The sequence below is a fragment of the Haplochromis burtoni genome, unplaced genomic scaffold, assembly GCF_018398535.1.
Source record: "Haplochromis burtoni strain Fernald_Lab_line unplaced genomic scaffold, NCSU_Asbu1 Contig_991, whole genome shotgun sequence".
Lineage (NCBI taxonomy): Eukaryota > Metazoa > Chordata > Actinopteri > Cichliformes > Cichlidae > Haplochromis > Haplochromis burtoni.
Window position 1 is genome coordinate 53,108 of NW_024583352.1, and position 5,502 is coordinate 58,609.

The 5,502-nt window shown below is 38.7% G+C and overlaps 1 long non-coding RNA gene across 1 annotated transcript; it reads left to right on the top strand.

Annotated features, from left to right (window-relative positions):
* The first annotated feature begins 1,227 nt into the window (after positions 1-1,227).
* Positions 1,228-5,373, top strand: LOC121812968. The gene is made up of 3 exons (XR_006053434.1): positions 1,228-1,666; positions 3,356-3,361; positions 5,362-5,373. It is a non-coding gene; the product is annotated as an uncharacterized LOC121812968 (long non-coding RNA).
* Positions 5,374-5,502: the final 129 nt, after the last annotated feature.

Below are 5,502 nucleotides of genomic sequence, written 5' to 3' on the forward strand. Positions count from 1 at the left end.
AAATGTCCTGTAGTCTTCTCTCTCATTTTAATCTTGTCTTTAATGTATTTTGCTGTGATAAGGGTTGAAAGCCTCAGAGGCACCCGGGACTGTAAGATCCAGATATAGAGATGAGCTGGCAGCTAGACCTGATAATACCACAGGAGATCCAGCCAACCAAGTTTCCTGTGACACCAGCTCGAACCGCAAATCGCCAACAGGACAGCCTCAGAGAGTCATTAAGTTCTGCCAGCTTCTGATAGCAAAATCAATCCAGAAGCAGGAACAGTCGCCACACATGTGGCGTGTGGAAGCCTACAATTTAGCTTTCAACTCGGAAAGAAAACATTTACTTCGTTCACGTGGGAGTAGCCTGAAGTCTGTTATACTGTACTGACCTGTGCACTTATTAAATACAAAGTGAAGGAGTGGTATAGTTACGATGTAAAATGTAGCAAACATTCAGAATTCAGGACACATTTCAGACATATTGGTTTTAAATGTATACAGTTAATGTGTAACTGATGTGCAGCAGCAAATACAGTTAGAAGGAAAATCAATGTTAACTTACATTTTCTATTAACATGATTCTATGAACAGAATAATTATTGTATTGGTTATATATTAAAAAAGGTCCCAGTGGTGTCCATCATGAGACATTGTTCCCTTTTCACTTTTTTATCCCAAACACAGTTGTTTGTTCAATTGTTCATTTCACATTAATGTATTGTTCCAGCCTCTATGGGTCATGCTAACTCTCCACTCTCCAGGTCCGCTGTAGAGGTTTGAGGAAATGAGAAGTCACACAAAATAGTGGAAACAGGTGAAAAGTATGGGCAGAAATCTGTGCCATCAGAAACTGAATTTGAATAAGTTAAATTCGAATTTGAATTGTTCGGATTGAATCTGAATTTTAACTTGAATAAATGCTTTTAAAAACTGAATATGAATTAGCCTAATTTGAAATTCAATGTTCATACAGTTTTCTACCCCACAGTTACAGCATGTCTGACTACCTGTTCAGCATATGCAAAAATATATGAGTGTTTATATATGATGAGTTTAAGCATGTGATGACAAAGACCTTCCATTATGGTGTTTGTCGTCACATGTCACAGACATCTGGATGATAATTTGGAATAAACAAGAAACTAAAAACTTGTTACTTCATCTTTTATCTTTTATCTTTTTCATTATTATTATTATTATTATTATTATTTTACATTTTTCATTGTTAGGCTTTGGGTTTATTTGTAGTAGTCCTTTCCAACTTCTTTCCCTCTTCCATGTTACTGTGGCAGCTTGTCAGCATCTATTTGGGTTGGGAAGTGGAACAGAAAGTAAGGAAATCCAAAGTGCCATTAAAACCAGGAGAGGTTCTTATATTTCAGAAGAAGGGATTAATTCAAAAGAAATGACCTCAATGCCATATTTTATTTAGGAACCCTAGAGAGCACTTTGCAAAATAACACATTCTTATAATTTCACCCTCAGATGAGCCAAGCTACAACTGTCAGGGAAGGTGATGTAGGTACAGAGCATATGAGAGTGGTTAAGTTAATGTCTCTTGTCTAGATGAAGGCACAAGAGGGATCAATGGCAAGGCGTAGAGATTCAGTATCTTCAGTCTTCAGTGGACACTCCATTTCTGGCACAAAACACCTGTAAAAGATGGTCGATTTAGGAGGTGACCCGACAACTTCAGCCTGTCAAACATATTAATGGAGCAGTATGTTTAAAAAAAAAAACTAATTAAGCATGCACTCAGTACCCTAAGAATTATTATGGTAGTTAAACACAGTGATAGTCACATATCATATCACTTCAAACAGAGGTGATCCAGTAATGCTGCACTAATGAATTAGACTAACTATTCACTTTAGCTAAAGTTATTAAGTTAGCTAAAGAGTTGGGATGCTGTGTAAGACATAAATAAAGCTAAAATACAAAGGTTTGGACACCGTTTTGCATGTTTCCCTACTGTAGGGGTCTCTGCAAGCATACAGGGCTCTGAGAGGGTCCAAGATGACAACTTTGGAATTCTACTAGAAACAGTCGATCATATTTGTTTGTCAAAGCTGAATCCAGGGCAAACTACGCTAAATTAGCGTTTTTAGCTAACAGCTACAATAAGCATAAAAGTTACTGTACGGCTATCATTTGTTAACATGACGCTTGTTCTTATACATGTAATACATTTATTACCAACCTGAGAGTTTATCCACTTTCGGTCCGCTAGTAAAACGTAGTTCTATTAATCTGCGCTTGAACCGGAACCGGATGTAAGTTCCAAAAAACTGAATTTTGGAACTGAAATTGAATTGTAGAACTGAAACTGAATGGTGAGAAGTGAAACTGAAATTATTCGAGAGCTGAATTTTTAAAGGATAAAATGCAGTTTCAAAGCAAATGAATTCATTTTCAAAATATAAAATTCAATTTCAATTTAGTGATGATCATTTTCAAACCAATAAATTGAATTTCAAATTAGGCTAATTCAAATTCAGTTTTAAAAGCATTTATTCAAGTTACAATTCAGATTCAATCTGAGCAATTCAAATTCAAATTTAACTTATTCAAATTCAGTTTCTGATGGCACAGATTTCTGCCCATAGAAAAGACTTATTGACTGGCATGATGAAATTCTGCTACTCTTGTAAACTCTTAGACAAGTTACTGTTACAACAGATACTATCTGTGCTTATCTTTAGTCAGATTGAAAAAAAAAAGCCTAAATGCAACTGATCTTTAGACACTGTTTGGTGGAAGCTCATTTTTGATGTCACATGCATCAAAAAATGTATTCTGTCATAACTAGTGGTCCAAATTGCAATTAATGTACAGAATGTCCATTTAGTAAGGGCCTGGACTCCAACAGATACATCCACAGAGTAATCTTCTCTCAAGACTCTGTCCCTGTTCAACTCACTTAGTCTCCACTTCCAGGTTTGATGAAGATGAGAAAAGAAGGTAAAAGAAAAAAAAAAACAAAGCATCATGCTCGTTCTAAGCAATGATCAGGCGTCAACTACAGGGCTTCCTTCCTCTTAAGTAGGAGACTGAGAGTTACCGACAGATAAATTTGTTACTTCCAGGTATGCAGAATCCAAAGGCGGGAGAACAGAGAAGGGCCCACTCCTGAAACACAGGGTTTGGTTTACACACACACCAACACTCAGACAGATGGACAGAGAGAGCAATAAAGAGAAAAGATAGAAAGGAGCAAGCCAGCACAGGAGGGCTGAAGGAGCATGACACTTTTACTCACTACCCACAGCTCATGAGTCCACCGGTAGCTCAACAAATGAGTACAGACATCATTCTGTTTGTCAGTGTCCTACTCCACTCTGCCCTGGTGAAGAAAAAACAATCACAGGGTGAAGTGATAAAATTATAAAAATAATTATTGTGAAATAATTTTAACTTTACGGAAATATGAAACATCACCAATAAAAATTTCATAGAATTCATTCCCCCCATGTTTTGACAAACAACACAGAAGGCCAATGACAGTGAAAACTGTCATAACTTGTGCTGCGTGATTGACAGGTGAGGACCCAAATGCAAGTCTCCAGACTGTAGGAAGTGCGCAGAACTACAGCTTTATTGTTTAAACTCATAAGAGAGATTGTGACAAAGAACAAAAGGAGATGGAGATAATATACACACACACAAGATAACAAAGGAACAGGCAACAGGTGGAGAACACAGCTGAACAGAATCTAACGAATGAGACAGGAGAAGTAAAACTGAACGTGCAAGGACCTAACCAGGTAAAACAGGAAGTAACCCAGACAACCATGGAAACAAGACACTGAGATGACCCAGATATGGGGACATGACAAAAATAAGAGAGGGGTAAACAACAGTGAGAGGAGATTGACTCACAAAAGAACGAAACAACAACAAGAACGAGACAAAGAAAACAGGAAGGGAAACTAGATGAGAAGAACATGAGTGGCATGAGTAAAAGAGGAACACACAGGGAGGAATAAAACTAAGGCAACTGGGAACCAAGAACAAGACTAAATTCACTAAGTAGTACAAAAATAAGAAACAACATAAATACCAAGTAAACCAGGAATCTAACACTGCACTGAACCAGTTATGTGTTTGGGTGTTAGAGTGATGTCCTGTTAGGCTGATACATACAGCATACAAGTATCCAGCAGGAGTACAAGGTGCTAATATTTGGGGTACTGCAGCTGGTCACACCAGTTTGTTAGGAGTGTGAGTGAGATAAAAGGCAAGATTGAGAAGAGAAAGTGTGAAACAAAGCTCGAGACACCCTAAATGACTCAGTCCAGGGCTCAAAAATGAGGATGCTTCTGAAAAGGTCAGAGAAATTTGCTAATGTGGAGACACTTAAAGTTTGACAAAGAAGCAGAGCAGCATACTATGCAATCTGTGTCAAAATCATCTTTCCACAAATAACCTAACTTTGTGACTAACTCCCTGGCCATAAACATTTCTCTAAGATGTCACTTTCCCAGCTAGACATGGATGGCAGAGACAGCGAAACAGCAGTGTCATACGTAACTACTGCATCACATTTATGGTCAAATCGCACATCTGATCCATAAATGAGTCTCACTACTGCTCCCTGCTGGATGCTGCTGCCCCTCCCTGGGTTGCAGGTACTTGTTGGCTCCGGGCATATGGATGGATGTTCTGGTGAGGTTGTTGACCTGCTCCCTTGGTGGCAATGGTCGGAGGGGGGTTGGACTGCTTCTGTTTCAGGTGGGGGGGCTCTGCCGGGTGCTTCTTGGGTGCCTGGGGCCTCTGGCAGGGTCGACCGGCCTTTGCCTCTGGTTCTCTACGACTCTCACCCTTGGGCCGTGGCAAATTTTTTTTTAAATAAAGAATAGAATTAATACCAAGAAAATTAAAAAAACAAACACAAAACGTCTCATTTATTTCGTATAGTTTCGAAAAACCCCCAAAACCATTTATCCTCCCTCTATTCCTTTACTTTATATGTTTAATTATTAATACTCATTTGCCTTATTTATAAATGAAATGTAGTATAAATGAAATGTAGTATAAATGAAATGTAGTATAGTAAGACACTGTCTAAGTTGACAGGTGGGGAGGAACCCTACAATACTGTATATCTATAATATCTATAATATAAAGCTCCTTGAGGAGACTGTTGTTATGATTTGGTGCTGTATAAATAAAATAAAATTGAACTGAATAGAAAAGAGGAGAAAATATAAAAAGATAGAGCGCAAATACATATACACAGATACATACAGCCACAGTCTTCTTGTGGTGTGTGTGTGTGTGTGTGCGTGCATACATGAGTGTCTATGTATGTGTCTTTGTCACGAAATGTGCTTGAAAATAATGGTGGGAAGCTGCAATAAAGCCCGTCCCCAGGAGCCAGAGGCAGAAAGACATAGGTTCAGGAGATCTGGGCCATTCGCAGCGACCAAGACTACCGAAGACCTGAGGCCACACATCTCTGTGATATGCGCACGTTCATCCCAGCAGGAGAAGGAGGGAGGTCTGAGATGGTGC